A 20,747-nucleotide genomic window follows, 5' to 3' on the forward strand; every position below is an offset into this window, starting at 1 on the left:
TAGTAAAATAGCACAGATAACATCATATTAGTGTTCTGAATGTAATAACAAAAAACATCAAGTTAAGAAAAAAACCTATTGAGTTGTGTTGGTTTTTCAAATCAAATATTTTATTTAAGTAATTTATGGCCCATTGGACTGTAGATTATGAAATGTAAAGCAAGCAATTGTGTAATCGTTATTTACTTGCATGCAAACAGAATAACTTTTCTGATAGAAGTAGAATATATCTATGTGATATCAACATTACAAAATATTATTAATCGTTTTATGGAAGTGGGAACTACGTATTTAAAATACTTACTCCAGCTTTGGTCCCTTTTTTTTCTTTTAAATCAAGAGTTAAAAACTCCAAATTCTCTCCCTATAATTTTGAAAACCCAGGGTACAGGTCATTCTTCTCATTAAAGGTGTGAATGTAGGTGCTATCCATGGCTTATAGCTTTCTTAGAATCATGACACCCACGCTCAGAATTCCATCTGTGGTAGGAAAGTTGCTGTCTTTCTGAATCAGCTCTGATTATTGCCTGTGGTGACCTCAGATGATATTGATTTGGCCACTATTAGATGAAGAAGACTTCTATTATCCTCTGTCCCTTCAATTACAATGAAGTTCCAAATATTTTCTATAATACGGGTGACACAACGATCTCGGTCTTCAAAAAGTATTTTTTTTTATACTTTTATTTTTTTATATTAAAAATTTCCATCTCCTTCCTCCTCCTCCCCCCAGTCCCTCCCCCCTTCTCCATCTTCTCCTTCTCTCCCTCCTCTCCCACCGCTCCTTCCCTCCCCTCCCCTCCACCCATCACCTCCCCTCCCTCCCTCTCAAGGCCAAGGAGCCATCAGGGTTCCCCACTCTATGCTAAGACCAAGGTCCTCCCAACTCCCCCCAGGTCCAGGAAGGTGATCGACCAAGCTGAGAAGGCTCCCACAGAGCCCGTCCATGAAGAACAATCAGAGCCCAGAGCCATTGTCCTTTGCTTCTCAGTCAGCCCCCGCTGTTGGCCACACTCAGAGAGAAGGGTTTGGTCGCATGATCCATCAGTCCCATTCCAACTGGAGTTGGTGATCTCCCATTAGTTCTGTCCCACCGTCTCCATGAGTGAACGCACCCCTGAATTTTAGATAAAATAGTGCAAGGAATAAATGCCTAGTCTATAGCTGGATGAAATTAAAAATATGAAACAAATTCTGGCCATCAATGTGGGCTGACATCATATTCTTACAGGACACTATTTATGTTAGTAGTGATAGTAAAATGTTATTTTATAGAGGAGAATATTTTACATAAGATGATAACCACAGATAAATAAGTATAGTCATTAATACAATGTTAGTCTATAAGATTTAATGAATGTATTACAGAGTACTTGTTGACTGATATTATTGTTTCCATTTAAAATTATAAATTTAACTGTTGGGTATATGGACAGTTCTGTTTTATTTTTATGTTGTCTGAAAATTATGCAGCACATAATTGATGAAACAACTTAACAATCTAAAGTTTTCATGTGCTACTCTACATTTTGTCTTTTCCTGTGTCTCAAATAAGGAAAGTAAGCCAATGCTTTTGTGAGTCTGGGCCTGCCCTTAGCCTATGTGCTTGATACCCTTTCATGCTGTGGTTTTGTTACTCACTGCTGGATTCAAAACAGTTTATTATTGTTGTTGTTATTATTATTATCATTAATCATTATTGCTATTATTAATTCACCAATTAAGAGGCAATTCAGTTTTCCTCATCCTGTGGTAATTATCATGATAATTTAATAATTGATGTCCAGGTTTTACTTACCATGAGAATTCATGAGTATTCTTGATTTGTCCACAATACATGACTTTCAGTTCAATTGGAAAGAACTACTAAAAGAAATTTAATTTCCACGTTTTTAATTTCATAAAGAGGCTTCCATTGCAGTAATGCAGAGGAAACATGTCTTCCTATGTTTTGTACAGATATGATGCTGTTCCTCTCCCATCATCTAGAGAGTGCCTCCTTCACCATTATTACTAGTTTTCTCTCCAGCCACCTTGCAGGTATGCAAGAGGATAGTAATCTATATTTCTTTGTTTATTCCTTAATTACTGAGCTCAATGAGGATTGTTTTCCATTTGTCACCACTGGAAGGGAGTCAGTCCAAATATGTAACCCAGTTTTTAGAACAGGTTGCATATATCACAAAATTAAAATTTCCCCGTTATGTTAAAATGCTTCTATTTTATTTAGAAAACAAAGGCAAGCAAACAAACAAAAAACCCAGTAACTCTATCCAAAGCCTGTGCTTGCCACCTCCGTCTCTGTGAGATCATGTGAGCACTGCTTATCTTTGTCATATTGGTAGCCTTGTCCAGCCTTGATACCAGGTCTTATACCTTGTGCTACTGTACCTTGTTTTTTGTCCTCTTTGACTGTCGTATTGTGTAGGTCTGCTTTTTTTCTGAAGAAAAAATGGAGCATGAGTGGTTCTAGGAGTTGAGGTCACTGGGAGGAGTTCAGGGAGGGAAAACTGGTCAGAATGTATTATATGAGAGAAGAAACTATTTTCAATATCTATATATAATATATATGCATATATATACATCAAATAGAAAGATTAATTAGAAAAACATGCAAAATCAATTAAAGAGGGAAGTATGAAAGTCAGACATGGTGAAAGATACTCAAATCAAGGTCAGAAAATTGGAAATTCTTATTTACATTTACTGTTTGTCAGATGGTAACAAATGTGTCTCATAGGTAGTTTCCAATGCAACTATGCAGAATAGAAACACCCCAGCAAGCCAATAACTTTTCTTCAATAAAAGCCACAAGCAACGGGATGAAGCCAACTGCAGCTGGGCCTGCTCTTGGCTTTCAGGCAAATACCCAGAGTAATCTCTAATAATTGCCAGTGTATTTAAGGTTCTTATGCAGATTGCTTTTAATATACCTGTGCCTGCCATCTGCTCCACCCCTGGGGGAAGAGGCACTGAACATTTGGGAATACTTTTTTTTCCTAAGCAATAATGTTTTATGGTTCATAAAATAGGAATGAAGTAAACCCTTTTAATTTTAATTATGTATGAGACATTCAAATTATGACAGTTCTGGGAGAAATACCTTTATACATCTTCAGGGACTACAAAGTAGAGACAAATGCCAGATATATCTAACTATACCACCAGTGAAGACATTATACTGTGTGTGTGTGTGTGTGTGTGCTTTCTTTTTCTCAGTTTTGTTAAAAGAAGCAAAATTATTTTTAAGTCCACATAATATCAGTTCAAGCCAAAGGATGACAGGAATTCCATCTTCTTAGGCAGATGTCAAAAACATTTAAACAGCTGTCAGACCAGTTCAGACTGTCATCAGAAGTGACCTTAAACCGAGTTTAGTTTTTAAATGTTATTTTTAAAAAAGTAGAAAAACAACACAGTGCCATTATGCAGCTGTCTGAAATATTTAATGAAAGAATGAACATCTGTTTAGTGGTTCTTCAAACATGAATGTTTTGGAGAGAAATTCTGTTGTCTTAGATCTTTAAGAACATCTGAGGCCCATAAAACTTCAACACCTGTGAAGTTTTCTCTCAAAAGCAGGTGCTGCCACTTCAAAGCCCCTGCTATTGTTCTTTGCCAAACATATGCCACCAAACAACAACAAATTATTAATATTCCTTATGATGTTTAAGATCATCTTGCACTATGTGCTTGAGAGGAAAATAATGTCTTTTGAACTTAAAGATGAATTTTTCCACAGAAAATACATATTTTGCTTCTCTGAATTTATATTTAAAACTTCTTGTTTTTCAGAATCAGTGTGGATAGGGTGCCGTGCTTTTAAAAAGCAGCACTTGATTTTTTTTTTCTCTTTTTAGTTCTTTGTAGAACTACATAAGAATCCTATAGAGATAAGTATTCATTATAGAACAAAATTACTAGGTTGCTATTCTTCTTATATAAACAAACTGCATGCAAATATACATTTTTGTCAGGCAGTGGTGGTGCACGTCTTTAATCCCACCACCAGGGAGGCGGAGGCAGGTGGATCTCTGTGAACTGGAGTGCAGCCTGATCTACAGAGCAAGTTTCAGTACAGGCTTCAAAACTACACAGAGAAACCTTGTCTCAAAAAAAAAAAAACCCAAACAAAAACAAACAAACAAAACCAAATATACATTTAATAGTGACTAAGCAGTGCCTGTGTATTTCCACATGAGTAAACACATGTGTCACTCAGTCTAATAAGTCTGTGTATAAAAGCTTCAATAATTGAGTTGATGATACAAGAGAATCTTAAAATGTGTGCCATGCCCTGATTCAGATGATACAGAGCAACTCCCCAGTATATATAAGTATGCAGTAAAGAAAATAGTCCACTGATTTCTGCATCGTTTTAATGAAGGCAATATTTAGATTTAAAATAAAAGTGGAGATTTAAATCTTGAAATGTTTTCAAGAGAGTAATTTAGGTATTTGGCTACAACTACACTTAAAAGTTTGAACCAGAAAAGAACAATAATCTGATATGAAAAATGTAAGGATTATATACTGTCTCTCAATTAATAAGTTCTTTACAAGAGAATGGAGCTTTATAAAGAAATTGTTCTATACTTTGACAGCACCTAGTTACAATATTTCTGTAAACTTTACTTAGACTAAGCTTTAGAATTTTTCATATTCAGGAGGTATTGATCTCTAGTTTTCAATTTTTGCTTTATAATGAAAATATCAAGGAGAGTTTTAGATTATAGTTACCTATGTTGTGACCTAAAACAAAGAACTTCTCATCCAGAGTTTATATGTTGCAACCTGAGTATAAATTGCTTTTAATGTCTCCCACAGACATATAATATGCATTCAAATTCAAGAAACTTCTGCATAAAATGTAAACAAAACATCAGGAATCATCACATATGCTTAAATTGTATTACCTTCCCTACAGTTGAGGATCTACTGAAACATTTTAAAACATAAATATCTCTTTTTCTTTTATTCTGTTGGGCTCTAATCTAGGTTCATATTATATGTCACTTTATAACTATAGATGTACACTCTTTACAAATGTTTCAAATACCAATTTCATCCCATCACCCACCAAAATATCATTAAAATATTTAACAGCAACTTAACTAGCAGCTCCAAACTTAAACAATTAGACAATTGGGGAGTAAACTTGGGAATATATGAACCTAAATGTGTGTACTGGAAATATATATATATATATATATATGTGTGTGTGTGTGTGTGTGTGTGTGTGTGTGTGTGTGTATACACACACACATATATATGTATATATATATGTATATATTTCACCTGTGTACTGTCATACATATTCAATGGTGTTGCTGAGTTACTAACCTAATTTAAATATTAAACTATAAATAGAAACATATAACTATTTTATGTGACCTATGTACAAATGTGTAAAATGTTAAAATGAAAATTAATGAAAGGTTAGTAAGTAGATAAGTTTTCATGTTTTTTTATTTATTTAGAAAAATCTATGGTTATTTTAAGATGCCACTTAAATACAATTTTTAAATTTCCATATAATTTTAACATTGCAATTTTAAATCTTAAAACCTACAGGTTATATTAGTTTGAAATATTTGGTATCAGCTATTGCTGAGAATTTTATCATTGTTTCCTACAGGAAGGATGATTTCAAGACAGCAAATTTAAAGCTACAGTTTCACCTCATCTCTTTCTGACATGGATAAAAAGGTTCATTTTATCCACAGTTAATAAGAACAAAGACTTGTCTTCTATATGTGCTTATAGAAGAATTTGAAGATGCCTAGCTATACTTTAAATACTAAGGTAGTGAGCCTAGCAACACCGCATCCATCCTAAGGAAGGGGAACGTTTCTTTAGCACTTTCCAAGGTGCTAATGGAGACATGATTATTCAGTGTCACTACCCTGTCCTTTAGGAACCAATCAACTAAAGAAAGCAGAAACAATACAAAATGGATTATATTATATATAATTATATATAGTACTTTGTTTCTATTTTTAAATATTTTTGATTAAAATGATATTTATGAAAATAATACATGTATGCAAGCATAGTTTATGTTTTCTATTAAGGTGAGCATGATAGCAAATATTAGAAATGTGACAATTGTGCATGCATATCTTGAGTCCCCCATTATTCCATTATACACTCCTATGTCATTTTTCTACATGCACTGCAACTAAAACAGTTTTAAAAATGTTTTAAAAGTTTATGAAAACGGTTAAAATAATATTAACTAATTTCCTTAAATTTACTTAATGGCATAAGCAGAAATTTTATAAACAAACAAAGCCAGCGTGTTCTGCTGCTGGGGAAATGGTTCAGCAGGTAGGATTTCTTTTTTCAGAGGGCCTGAATTCAGTTCCAGCACTCACGTGGTTGGCATTCCCATTTGTAACTCCAGGTCAGGGCTGCAAAGCACTGTACTGACTCCAGGATCACCAGGCATATAAGTGATGGCAATGTGCAAACGCAGGCACAAATCTTTTATACACAAAATCAAAAACATATGATTTCAAAAATGTAATAACTACAGTACTATTTATTAAGCAAACTTTAAACCTGAAAGTTATATCAGAAACACAAGAAACATCCATTTGTCTAAATTTCTACTTATATCAAAATTACTTCGATTATTAACTTTTTTTCATTTGTTAGAAAGAGGAAAGAATCTCATCAACAATAGCTTGATATCCTGGACAATTTACATAATATTTGAACTTTAAAATGATTACTTGTGTTGATTAACTTTGGTTGATTAATTTTAAAGCGAAAGTTACATAAATGAAGAACTTCTTTCCATTTTATTTTATTTTGTGATAAATCTGACATTCAATTTATAAAATTTTTCTGAGAATTTATTTCATAATTAAAGGTTTGTATAATTTTATAAGTTTTAAGTTTCTATAATTCAAATATCTAAATTAGCTATTCTTAAATTACATGCAAAATTAATGATAACTAGTATAAAATAAAACGTAAATTTTATGCATTAAAGAATCAAACAAATACCATGTTACAATATTTTTCATTTGCTTAACAAAATGAAATATAAAATATTCTGACATATTTACTAAATATTATATGCTAGAAATTTCAATTTATCTAAATACTCAGGCAATACTGGTAGGGATGTATACACTCACAACTGACACAAATACACACACACACACACACGCACATACATGAATATAGATTTACAAAAATTTTCTAATTATAATGGATAAATATTTTTATTTGGTGATGACAATTATTAATTGCACTAATATCTGAATTTTAAATACTAAGATTGATCTTTTACTAAGTCTAAGTATTTACACTATCTCACAATGGTGTGTGATTCTAGGATGCAGAAAATCTCCCCAAACTCTGTAATAGCAGAAAAGTGTCCTTGGGGCTTAAACCCTTTCAGCATAGATGTTCAATATTGTACATAAGATATTCAGCTTTTTATTATAAATAGGCTTCAGTCTATATGGTTTTCACTATGTGTAATCCCATCACTGATAAATGTAATGATATTGTCTTTGAAAATTTTATTAAAAATTTCCACCTCTTCCCCTCCTCCAATTTCCCTCCCCCTCTCCCCAGACCCCTCTCCCTCCCTCTCCAGTCCAAAGAACAGTCAGGGTTCCCTGCCCTGTGGGAAGTCCAAGGTCCTCCCCCCTTCATCCAGGTCTAGAAAGGTGAACATCCAAACAGACTAGGCTCCATCAAAGCCAGTACATGCAGTAGGATCAAAACCCAGTGCCATTGTCTTTGGCTTCTCAGTCAGCCCTCATTGACCGCCACCTTTAGAGAGTCTGGTTTGATCACATGCTCCATCAGTCCCAGTCCAGCTGGCCTTGGTGAGCTCCCATTAGATCAGCCCCACCTTCTCAGTGGGTGGGAGCACCCCTTGCGGTCCTGACTTCCTTGCTCATGTTCTCCATCATTCTGCTCCTCATTTGGACCTTGGGAGCTCAATCCAGCGCTCCAATGTGGGTCTCTGTCTCTATCTCCATCCATCGCCAGATGAAGGTTCTATGGTGATATGCAAGATATTCATCAGTATGGCTATAGGATAGGGCCATTTCAGGCCTCCTTTCCTCAGCTGTCCAAAGAACTATCTGGGGACATCACCTTGGATACCTGGGAACCCCTCTAGAGTCAAGTGTCTTGCCAACCCTAAAATGACTCCCTTAATTAAGATATATACTTTCCTGCTCCTTTATCCACCCTTCCTCCATCCCAACCATCCCATTTCCCCAAGCTCTCCCTATCCTCCCCTTCTTACTTTTCTCTCCCCATCTCCCCTTACCCCCACCACACCCCCACCCCTGAGCTCCCAATTTTTGCCTGGCAATCTTGTCTACTTCCATTATCCAGGAGGATAACTATATGTATTTCTTCGGGTTCACCTTCTTATTTTGCGTCTCTAGGATCACGAATTATAGGCCAGCAATACCACTCTTGAGAATATACCCAAGAGATGCCCTATCATACTACAAAAGTATTTGTTCAAGTATATTCATAGCAGCATTATTTGTAATAGCCAGAACCTGGAAACAACCTAGATGCCCCTCAATGGAAGAATGGATAAAGAAAGTGTAGAATATATACACACTAGAGTACTACTCAGCGGTAAAAAAACAATGACATCTTGAATTTTGCTTGCAAACAGATGGAAATAGAAAACACTATCCTGAGTGAGGTAACCCAGACCCAAAAAAAGATGAATATGGTATGTACTCACTCATAAGTGGATTCTAGCCATAAATAAAGGTATATTTTTAAAATAAAGGATCATGTTCACAAGGCTTTGAAATACATATGTAGTCCAGGATGACATGAAATTTATAATCCTCCTAACTTCACCTGCATGTCCTGGGATTAGAAGGCATGTGACAGCAACTTGGTTTTATTCTCTCCTTGATATTAATCCTAGGACACCATGTGTGTTATGTCAGCATGCTATCAACAAAACTACATCATCAGCTTGATAAACAATATTTTTCTTATAATATTTCAAATTAAAAATGCATTTTACATAAGGCAAACCCATTATAATAGAAAACATTCGCATGTATGCACATGTGCATGTGTTTATATAGAATGTAATAACACACACACATACTTACATATAGACAAAAGGCACAGTCTCATCTGATGATTGGTATAAATTAGGAAAATTCAGTATGGGATTCTACTATTTTGTCTCTGAGCACTACAGACTGAACCTAGACAGAGTTAAATAGCTATAATGTCAATACATAAATATAAAATATATATGAGGTATAAAACCTCATGATAACTGAATACATATGAAAATGTATATATGCAATGCAAATACACATATATGCATCTCAATATGCATACTGTCTTATATGCAATATATTACTGTGTAAATGTAAATTGTGTTTGCTGTCTCTCTTTTCTGAAATGTATATGTGTTCTTTTGCTTATATGTTTTTCTCTGTAGTTTTGTGCTTTCTGAAGACAAATATCTTTGAATTCTGAAGACCTTTCATGTATGGGCATATTTTTGTATGGTTTATTTTTTTTTTTCTCATGGTTTATTTTTTTTTATATTTAAAAATTTCCATCTCCTTCCCTCCTCCTCCCCCTCCCTCCCCTCCTTCTCCCCCTTCTCTCCCCTCCTTCTCCCCCTTCCCTCCCCTCCCCTCCACCCATACCTCCCCTCCGTCCCTCTCAAGGCCAAGGAGCCATCAGGGTTCCCCACTCTATGCTAAGACCAAGGTCCTCCCAACTCCCCCCAGGTCCAGGAAGGTGATCGACCAAGCTGAGAAGGCTCCCACAGAGCCCGTCCATGAAGAACAATCAGAGCCCAGAGCCATTGTCCTTTGCTTCTCAGTCAGCCCCCGCTGTTGGCCACACTCAGAGAGACGGGTTTGGTCGCATGATCCATCAGTCCCATTCCAACTGGAGTTGGTGATCTCCCATTAGTTCTGTCCCACCGTCTCCATGAGTGAACGCACCCCTCTCGTTCCTGACTTTCTCCCTCATGTTCTCGCTCCTTCTGCTCCTCATCGGGACCTTGGGAGCTCAGTCCAGTGCTCCAATGTGGGGCTCAGTCACCTTCCCCATCTGTCGCCAGCTGGAGGTTCCCTCACGGTCCTTACTTTCTTTCTCATGTTCTCTCTCCTTCTGCTCCTCATCAGGACCTTGGGAGCTCAGTCCGGTGCTCCAAGGTGGGGCTCTGTCATTTTCTTCATCTATCGTCAGGTGGAGGTTCTATGGTGATATGCAAGAAATTCATCAGTATGGCTATAGGAACTGGCCTTTTCAGGCTCCCTCTCCTCAGCTGCCCAAGGAACTAACTGGGGGCGTCTCCCTGGAAACCTGGGAACCCCTCTAGGGTCAAGTCTCTTGACAACACTCAGGTAGCTCCTTAAATTAAGATATATGCTTCCCTACTCTCATATCCACCCTTCCTATATCCCAAGCACCCCATTCCTCCGAGCTTCCCCCGCTCTCCCCTTCACACTTTTCTCTCCCCATCTTCCCTTGGCCCTGCTCATCTATGTTCATAGCAGCATTATTTGTAATAGCCAGATCCTGGAGACAGCCTAGATGCCCTTCAGTGGAAGAATGGATGAAGAAACTGTGGAATATATACATGCTAGAATACTACTCAGCGGTAAAAAACAATGACATCTTGAATTTTGCAGGCAAATGGATGGAAATAGAAAACACTATTCTGAGTGAGGTAACCCAGACCCATAAAGATGAACATGGGATGTACTCACTCATATTCGGTTTCTAGCCATGATTAAAGGACATCGAGCCTATAAGTTTGGGATCCTTGAGAAGATAATAAGAAGGTGAACTCCCAAAAAAGATATAGTAATCCTCCTGGATATTGGAAGTAGACACGATCGCCAGGCAAAATTGGGAACTTGAGGGTTTATTTTTTTATATTTAAAAATTTCCATCTCCTCCCTTCCTCCTCCCCCTTCCCTCCCCTCCCCTCCACCCATACCCCCATCCCTCCCTCTCCAGGCCAAAGAGCCATCGGGTTCCCTACTCTATGTTAAGACCAAGATCCTCCCAACTCCCCCCAGGTCCAGGAAGGTGATCAACCAAGCTGAGAAGGCTCCCACAGAGCCAGTCCATGCAGAAGAATCAAAGCCCAGTGCCTTTGTCCTTGGCTTCTCAGTCAGTCTCCACCATCGGCCACATTGAGAGTCCGGTTTGGTCTCATGTTCCATCAGTCCCATTCCAACTGGAGTTGGTGATCTCCCGTTAGTTCTGTCCCACCGTCTCCATGGGTGAACGCAACCCTCACGGTCCTGACTTTCTCATGTTCTCCCTCCTTCTGCTCCTCATCAGGACCTTGGGAGCTCAGTCCGGTGCTCCAATGTGGGGCTCAGTCATTTTATTCATCTATCGCCAGGTGGAGGTTCTATGGTGATATGCAAGAAATTCATCAGTATGGCTATAGGAACTGGCCTTTTCAGGCTCCCTCTCCTCAGCTGCGTATGGGCATATTTTTAAAGTGTATGTGTAAAAACAATGAATCTTCTTCTCTAACTGAATCAGATGTTTAATAGTTTCTGAAGTGAACATAATAAATATTCCCTTAATTTCATTAATCTCCATATTTTTTACTTATTTTCTTGAATGATAGAAAATTCCCATTATTTTTTCTAGTTAAGTTCTTATTTACAGAGCTATTTAAGTAGTTAGAACTCTGATAGCTCATTAGTTGGTGATTAACTGTCTGCACACACAGCCCAGGATGGATTCATCCTTGGCATCTGTGATTAAATGCCATTTGGAACACATTACCACAAGGACACCTTAGAGGAAATGGTTTTCTGTAAATTAAATTCATGCACAGCTTAAAGAATATTATGAATAGGGAGCATGGGGTGGATGTCCAAAAATATGCGGCAATTGTTTACAATCTCCTTGCAAATGCTGTTTAGTCGAAACCAGGAGAATTTGGCTCTGTGTGTTGTCAGCTCTTCTTGTCACTTTATAATTTCTTGGCATATCTTAAGTTTTGAGTGGAAAAACAATGTACAAAACTGTCACATCAAATTGTCTAAACATGATCTAGTGAGAACAAAAAGGGATGCAATAACTGAGGATTATAATAGCGTTGCTCTCTGCCAAAAGCACAGTTTTCTCTCAATTGAGATTTCCTATAATCTTAGGCTTGCTCTAAAGCCCACTACACTGCCGGAGGGGAGGGGAGGAGAAGAGGGGAGGGAGGAGTTTTGAATTAATGTGTGAAGAATGTGAGTGGGGAAGGGTCAGGTGATGCAACTAGGGGCTGGAGAGAGAGAGATGGTTCAGTGGTTAAGAACTTATACTGCTTTTGTCAAGGACATTGCCAAGTTGCTCACAACTTCTGGTAAATACAACTCAAGAGATCTAGCTTCCTATTCATGCTTCGATGAGTACCTTCCCAAATATGCTTGCACACACACATACACATATACATTAACGTAAATAATATCCATTTTTCAAAGTTATGCACATGTTAATACAAAGATTGAATATTCCTTGAAAAATACATTGTGAACTTTTTTCAATAAATGGGGAGAGTGAGGCACATAAAACAATTTGTGCCATTCTGAAATAAAAATAATAGAGATGACATAGAAAATAGGCTGATTGTTGAAACCTTTACAAGAAAGAAAACTGAGAAATGCAGGACATATACTTTTTCCTCGGGTATTCAGGCTACAATTCTTTTTTATAAAACTTTTTAAATTTTATTTTGCATACCAGTCACAGATCCTCCTCCTTTCCCTCCTCCTGCTAACCCCTCCTAATCCCCACTTCCCCCACCCATCCACTTCTCAGAAAAGGTATAGCCTCCCCAGGAAGTCAACAAATTCTGCAAAGTCTGTCAGATCACATTGAGACTCCACCCATCCCCACCCCAATATTGAGAGTGAGCAAGGTATGTCTCCATAGAGAATGGGAACCAAAAAGACAGTTCATGCCCTAGGGCTAAATCCTGATCCTACTCCCAATGGCCACAGAATTGCTCAAGCCAAACAACTGCCACTCACATTCAGAGGACCTAGTTTGATCCTTTGCAGGTTCCCCAACTGTCAGTCCAGAGTTTGTGGGGTCCCACTAGCTCGGGTCAACTGTTTATGTGGTTTCCCCATCATAGTATTGACGCTCCTTCATTGCTGGTGGAAGTGTAAACATATACAGTCATTTGGAAAACAGTATGGAGTTTTCTCAGAAAATTGAGAATTAATCTACCTCAATACCCAGCAATATGACTCTTGGGCAAGTACCCAAACGATGCATACTCATACCACAGGGAATTTGCTAAAGTATGTTCTTAGCAGCATTATTCATAATAGTCAGAACCTTGAAACAATATTATTTTACACACCAAACCCAGTTCCTTCTCCCTCCTGCTTCCCCATCTTCACCCTACCCCAACTCCATACTCTCCTCAGAGGGGGTGAGGCCTCCCATTGGGAGTCAACAAGTTTGTCACATCACTTGAGGCAGGACCAAGGCCCTTTCCCCTTTATCTTGACTGAACAAGATATCTCTCCATAGGGAATGGGCTCCAAAAAGCCAGTTTATTAAAATTTAAATATCCACTTCTCTTCCATTTGTTTGTTCTTAAATAGCTAATTATTTTTCTTTATACATATATATGTATAGATGTGTACTTATACATGCTGCATAAAGATAATGACATTATATTTAAAGATAGATAGATAGATAGATAGATAGATGATAGACACACAGATTATACATGTGTTAAAGTGTATGTGTATTGATGATCAATTTACAAATACAATGTCAGCTTTTTAATAAGAAGACTGTCAGGCCAAATATAAAAACAAGTAGTAACTTTTGGTTACCATCACATTCTCTGTACAAAACCTGTATTACAAGTATATGTAAAATAGTATATTAACATTAAATGCAGTTGTCTGTTAATCAAAATTACTTAGTTATTATAAACTATATTTGAAAAATTCTCAAGATGTAGAAAATTAAAAAATAAGCAAATATGGGAAGATTTAAGAATTTATCAAAATGGAAATGTTGAAATTCTGTATGAAGTCAGAAATAATGTATAAGCTACCACTCTTAGGAGTATACTATCAGATTCTTTACCCAGAGTAAAATATTGTCTCTGAGAAAATGCACAATGATAATATTATGATACTCATTCCCTTACAGAGACTCAGAGGTGATGCTTATTTAGTCATCAAGAAATATTAACTTTGTTCACGAACTTGCCATTCCACCATAGTGGATTTAGGAGTGAATAGAAGTGAATCTGAAGAATGATGAGGGTCCTGGAAAATTTACTGACTTTACTTGTCTTATAAACATAATATTGCTGAAATACTTTTAAAACAAGCTTTTCAATCTAAACTGTTAGAAAACAAAGGAAAATGAAGGTAAAGCAATCTAAATTTGAAGTTTTAAAAAAATTTTCAGATGTTATTCAATTTGACAGCCAAGAAACCTTTCACAAAACCTACCCCTTGTCAACTTGATACACATCATATCTTCTTAAATGATGATTAATTTCCAAATGAAGCTGGGTAACGGTGGTGCACACCTTTATTCACAGCACTCAGGAGGCAAAGGCAAGCAGAACAGCCTTTGTATATAGGAGCTATCTCCAGAACAGGCTGCAAAGCTACAGAGAAACCCTGCCTCAAAAACAAACAACAACAACAACAACAAAAAAAAAAAACCCAAAAATCCAAATGAAATCAGTAATATGGGTCATAACAATATGGGTCTAAACATAATATAAATATTCTATCCACAATCATTAACACATTATATATTCAACCTAGCCAAAATTATGCCTATGTGGAAATAAGATTCATCCATTTAAGTCATGTAAGTCATGACACTCTAGATTAAAAAATCTCTACTATAAACCAGTTTGTATTGATTTGCATTAAAATGTGAAATTAATAAATGTTTATTGATAATGTGCCTAACTAGATTGAACACAGAACTGGATTTTATGAGGATAAAGTTAACAAAATTTTTCAGTAGTCACAACAACTGAAATAAGTGAAAAATCTGCATACTTAATACTGGAGATGAAATCTTAAATGCCCCTGCAATGACAATGTTTTTAAGGTTTCTAACCTAGGGCTACCTAAGATGGACACAGTGCATGGTGATAGATATGTGTCTATTTTTATTCTCCTACATGTTGATACACATTTATGCCAGCACCACTTGTTAAATATGCTTTTTTTTTCCATTTGATATTTTTGGCTTTCTTTGTTAAAAAAAACCAGTTGTTCTAAGGTGTGTGGATTGTTATCCGGGTCCTCTATTTGGTTCCATTGGTCCTCCTGTCTGTTCTTATGTCAATAACAGGCTGTTTTCAGTATTGTAGCTCTATAGTAGAGTTTGAAGTAAGGGATTGTAGTGTCTCCAGAAGTAGACCTATATCTATCACCATGCACAAAACTCAAGTCCAAATGGATCAAAGACCTTAACATAAAACCAGTTACACTGAACGTTATGGAAGAGAAAGTGGGAAGTACACTTGAATGCATTGGCACTAATTCCTAAATATAACCCCAGCAGCACAGACACTGAGATAAACAATAAATGGGACCTCCTAAAACTGAAAAGCTTCTGTAAAGCAAAGGCCAACAAGACAAAATGACAGCCTACAAAATGGGAAAAGATCTTCACTAACCCAACATCAGACAGAGGTCTGATCTCCAAAATATACAAAGAACTCAAGAAATTGGTCATCAAAAGAAAAAAAATAATCCCCCCAAAAATGGAGTACAGACCTAAACAACCGTTTTGAATGTCAGTGTGGTGATTTCTTAGAATATTAGGAAATAACCTTCTTCAAGACCAGTAATACCACTTTTGGGTATATATTCAAAGGATGGTCAATAGATAACAAGGACATGTGCTCAACTATGTTCATAGCAGCATTGTTTGTCATAGCCAGAACTTAAAAACAACCTAAATGCCCCTCAACCGAAGAATGGATTAGGAAAATGTGGTACATTTACACAATGGAGTACTACAGAACAGAAAATAACAACATCTTGAATTTTGCTGGAAAATGGATGGAGCTAGAAAGCATTATTTTGAGTGAGGTAACCCAGACACAGAAAGACAATTATCACATGTACTCACTCATAGGTGGTTTTTAAACATAAAGCAAAGAAAACCAACCTACAAACCACAATCCCAGAGAACTTAGACAATAACAAAGGACACTAAGAGAGATTTACATAGATCTAATCCACATGGGAAGTAGAAAAAGACAAGATCTGTTGAGTAAATTGGGACCATGGGGATGTTGGGGGAGGGTAGAGACAGGGAAGGGAGCAGAGAAAATGTAGAGCTCAATAAAAATCAACAATGAAACAAAGATGATGGAAACAATGGGTATAAAAAGCAGTACACCCTAGAAAGAGGATGTGTTGATTAATTTTAACTGTAAATTTGACATGACCTGGGTAGAAAGTCACAGTCAAGTAATTTTCTCTATTTAGTTGGCCCATGGGCATGTCCATCAGGGGTTGTCTTACTGTTAATTTAGGTGCTGAGACTGGGAGTAGCATTACAATAAGGGCCCAATCCTTCACTGCGTGAGGAAAGCTAACTGAGAGAAGTTGAGCAGGCCTGTGAATGTTGTCTGACTAGTTAGTTGTTCAAGATGCTGCCATGTCATTCACAAAATTAGGGATTATGAAACAAACTAGAACCTAAAAAGCATATCACACATTCATATTTCTACTACCTTATTCCCATTCAGTTCTAACTGTGAGCAAAATGATTCTCTGAGTTCGTTGATAGTGAATGAGTCTCATAGAGATTTATTCCCTGCTTCCGTGCCTACTACAATGAACCTGATCTGAATAGAACGGCATGGATTTTAAGTCCAAATCTGTTGTCATACTTGGATAAACCACTGGGGAAATAGCACTTTGTGGAAGAACTGTTGGCATTACATATCTGGTAGCTCTGAAAACTGGCATAGTACCACTCTGAAAATTGAATCTTTCTTAAAAAGAAACAGTACTTATATCTCAAATTCTTTTTTTAAAAAGATTTATTTATTTAGTATGTATACAACATTCTGCCTCCATGTATGCCCGCACACCAAAGAAGGGCACCAGATCTCATTACAGATGGTTGTGAGCCACCATGTGGTTGCTGGGAATTGAACTCAGAACCTTTGGAAGAGCAGCCAGTGATCTTAACCACGGAGCCATCTCTCTAGCCCTATATCTCAAATTCTTATCCTGAGCAATAACACTTTATCATTAGGAACAAGAGTATATACCATCTTCCCTTGAGGTTAGACAGACCTTGTGAGAAAAATAACTAAGAAAGTATGACCAGAGTTGTCTAATGTGACTTCAAAAGTGAGACAAAGTAGGAGAATGTGTCCTAAGCTTGCTCCATTGTCTTAGAATCCATATGCTTATGGCTGGAAACTATGATTTCAGCAAATGTATGCTGCACAGAAAGTCAAATTTAAAAGTATTGGCCTCATATATGACTGAATCCTCAGGTGCATGTTTGAATCAACAAAACTTCCTAGCTACTGAATGATTCTCTATGAAACAGGTCTGCTCACTCCAGCCAGCCAACCTAGCTGAGAGTGCCTGGAATGGGGAATTTTTTTTTTTTTTTTTTTTTTTTTTTGGTTTTTCGAGACAGGGTTTCTCTGCAGCTTTTTTAGAGCCTGTCCTGGAACTAGCTCTTGTAGACCAGGCTGGCCTCGAACTCACAGAGATCCCCCTGCCTCTGCCTCCCAAGTGCTGGGATTAAAGGCGTGTGCCACCACCGCCCGGCTTGGAATGGGGAAAATTTGCATCAGTATTTGCATATATTGGAGGTTTATGTAAAAATAGAATTATTTTTACAAGCATAAATTTGATTACTATAGCTTTGAGATTGACTTTTGAAATCTATTATTTTCAAGTATTTAAAAGATTCTCTGTATACTCTTTTTAACTTTTCAGTATGTACATTATATCTGTAGTCATGCTGATGTTGGTAGCACACACATTTAATATCAGTGCTCAGGGAGGCAGAGTCAGGCAGATCTCTGTGAGTTCAAGGTCAACACCATCTACAAAGGGAATTATAGGATAGCCAAAGATACACAGAGAAATCCTGTCTCAAAAAAATGTATTCATTATGATGTACTATATAACTTGTTGAGATATGTAGATCTACTCAGTATTTTTCAAAACTACCAGTTAACTCTATTTTTACTATAATCTATTTATCCAGTTAAACTCATCATACTATCTTAAAAATTTTAGTTTGAAGGCAGGGCCATGGTGGTGGATACCTTTAGTCTTAGCACTTGAGAGACAGAGCAAGGTCTCTATGATTTTGAGGCCTGTATGGTGCATATAGCAATTTTCAGGATAATCAAAACTTCACAGAGAAACCACATCTCAAAAACCAAACCAAAACCAAAACAAAACAAAAGAAAATCCTAGTTTGATGTGGATTCAGCATTCACTGAAATCTAACAAAGACCTCTTAATCTATGGATGTATGGGTGACATTTTAATCCCAGGCTTCCGTCCACGGCACACTGCAGGAAAAAGACCATCTTCTAATATATCCTTAGAGACCTTCTTAGCTTTTTCATAAAATTTCTTTCAATTTTTTGGAAACATTTGCAGCAGAAAGATTGGGTTCTCCATCTTTCTTTCAGAGGTTGGAATCTTTTAAGCCTACATTTTTAAATTCTGTATGAGTGCACATTCAAGAATTTAAAAAATCAGAAATCCAGTGATTCATTTTATTCTTTAATTCTAACATATGGTGAAGACTGCTCTTTTGATTCCACTACTCTCCCCTTTTTATGAACATACATCACTACATCTCCCTTGTATAAATGTCCATTGGAACCCTACTTATTGGTACCCTTTCAAACATTTTAAAAAGCACCTAATGGTTTCTTATGCAGATAAGAAAGCAAAAAGTAATTTAATTTAAGTTGTAATCTTTTTCCTTGATCTCCCCAAGGCATAATTTAAGAAATATCAGATTGAACCAGGGGGGAAGCAACTAGATGAAGGTTCAGAATTGAAGTCACTGCTGCAACAATGCCACAATTATAACAACGGTTAGACTCATTCCACAAAGAACTGTGCCAGCACAAATGAAAATTGTTGACCTGTCACTGAAAACTGTGGGAAATTCTAGGTCATTTTTAGCTTTCATCTTGTAATTTTTTTGACGGACTCTACCCTTACCCCGGCAAAATAACAGGTGCCACATATTTCATAATGCAATTTTGGTACAGTTCTTCTGAAGAGACGATTCTATAGATCGTGGTTGACCTCTTCTCAGGTTGGAATTACAGCATGTTGGGAATAGAATTAAGACTGAAAACAGATAATGAGAGTGCAATGGAGGTCCAGAGTTAATTTCAAGAGCTGACAGGATCTCTATGTACAGATTACAATGTCTGAGGCTCATATCCCTTCTGTGACTCTTTCTCTATCAAGACTCTCTGCTATACCTCACCCTTAACCTAACAACATTGATGGCTTTACTATTCTCTGGGTATATTCATCTTCATTTTTTTCTCCCTGGAGAAGGAACTTTTGAAATTTTTCATTTTTTATTAGTAAACTTTTGTAGTTGGTGTAGAAAAACTCAACGTTAAATGAGTATATTCAACAATTTTAAAGAAACCTATTCAACTGCTTATTAACAAAATTCCATACAGCAAGGTATTCGAGTTTAGCGATATTTATGCAAGTTTGTAAAAAAATATGTTTAAAGAAAGTTGTGTAATTTAAAGGACAATATTGAACATCTATATTATATTATCTGGAAAATAAACGTTTCATTCAATTTACTAAAAAACAGCAAATATACATTAACTATTAATAATTATATAGATAGAAAAACTACCCTGATATGTTCTATGTGTAGCAAATATACAATCAAACTCAAAATAAAAGTGAATTGTGCATGTTTCAAAATTATCATTATGATGTTATCTTTCTAACAAATTTCAATAATACATAGATACAAGAACACTTAGCATAATTTAGGTCAGGAATGATGTCTCAGCAGTTGAAAGCACTTACTGAGCAGAATTCATTTCCCAGAACACACACTGTGGCTCACAGCCATCAATTCCAGGGAATCAGAGCCCTCTTCTGACCATGGTAGACACTAAACATATAGGGTTCACATCAAGCACTCATACACACAAATAGTCATACACATAAATCATTTTTCAAAAGTCAGCTAGGCATTGTCTTTTTACTGCAGCTGTATTACTATATACGACTGCAAATGAATTTTAAAATATGTTGTAGATTTAAAAATTATTTGTAACTCAATGACTTGCATCTGACAGAACATATTTCATTAAGTATTTTTTAGGTATCATCTAAGAACATCTATCTTTCCATTTTATAGAACATAGGAAATTGGAAATTCTTAGTTTATCCCAATTGGCATGTCATTTTACAATACTATTTTTTTTTTTGGTTTTTCGAGACAGGGTTTCTCTGCAGCTTTAGAGCCCGTCCTGGAGCTTGCTCTTGTAGACCAGGCTGGTCTCGAACTCACAGAGGTCTGCCTGCCTCTGACTCCCGAGTGCTGGGATTAAAGGTGTGCGCCACCTCCGTTTGGCTTTGGCATGTCATTTTACAATACTATTTCTTAAATAAAAAAAAAAAAAAGAAGCCTCAATTTTCAATGAAATAATGTTTAGGCTCTATGTAAACAGACATTTTTTACAGTTTTTT

The sequence above is a fragment of the Arvicola amphibius genome, chromosome 11 (assembly GCF_903992535.2).
Source record: "Arvicola amphibius chromosome 11, mArvAmp1.2, whole genome shotgun sequence".
In the NCBI taxonomy this organism is placed as follows: Eukaryota; Metazoa; Chordata; class Mammalia; order Rodentia; family Cricetidae; genus Arvicola; species Arvicola amphibius.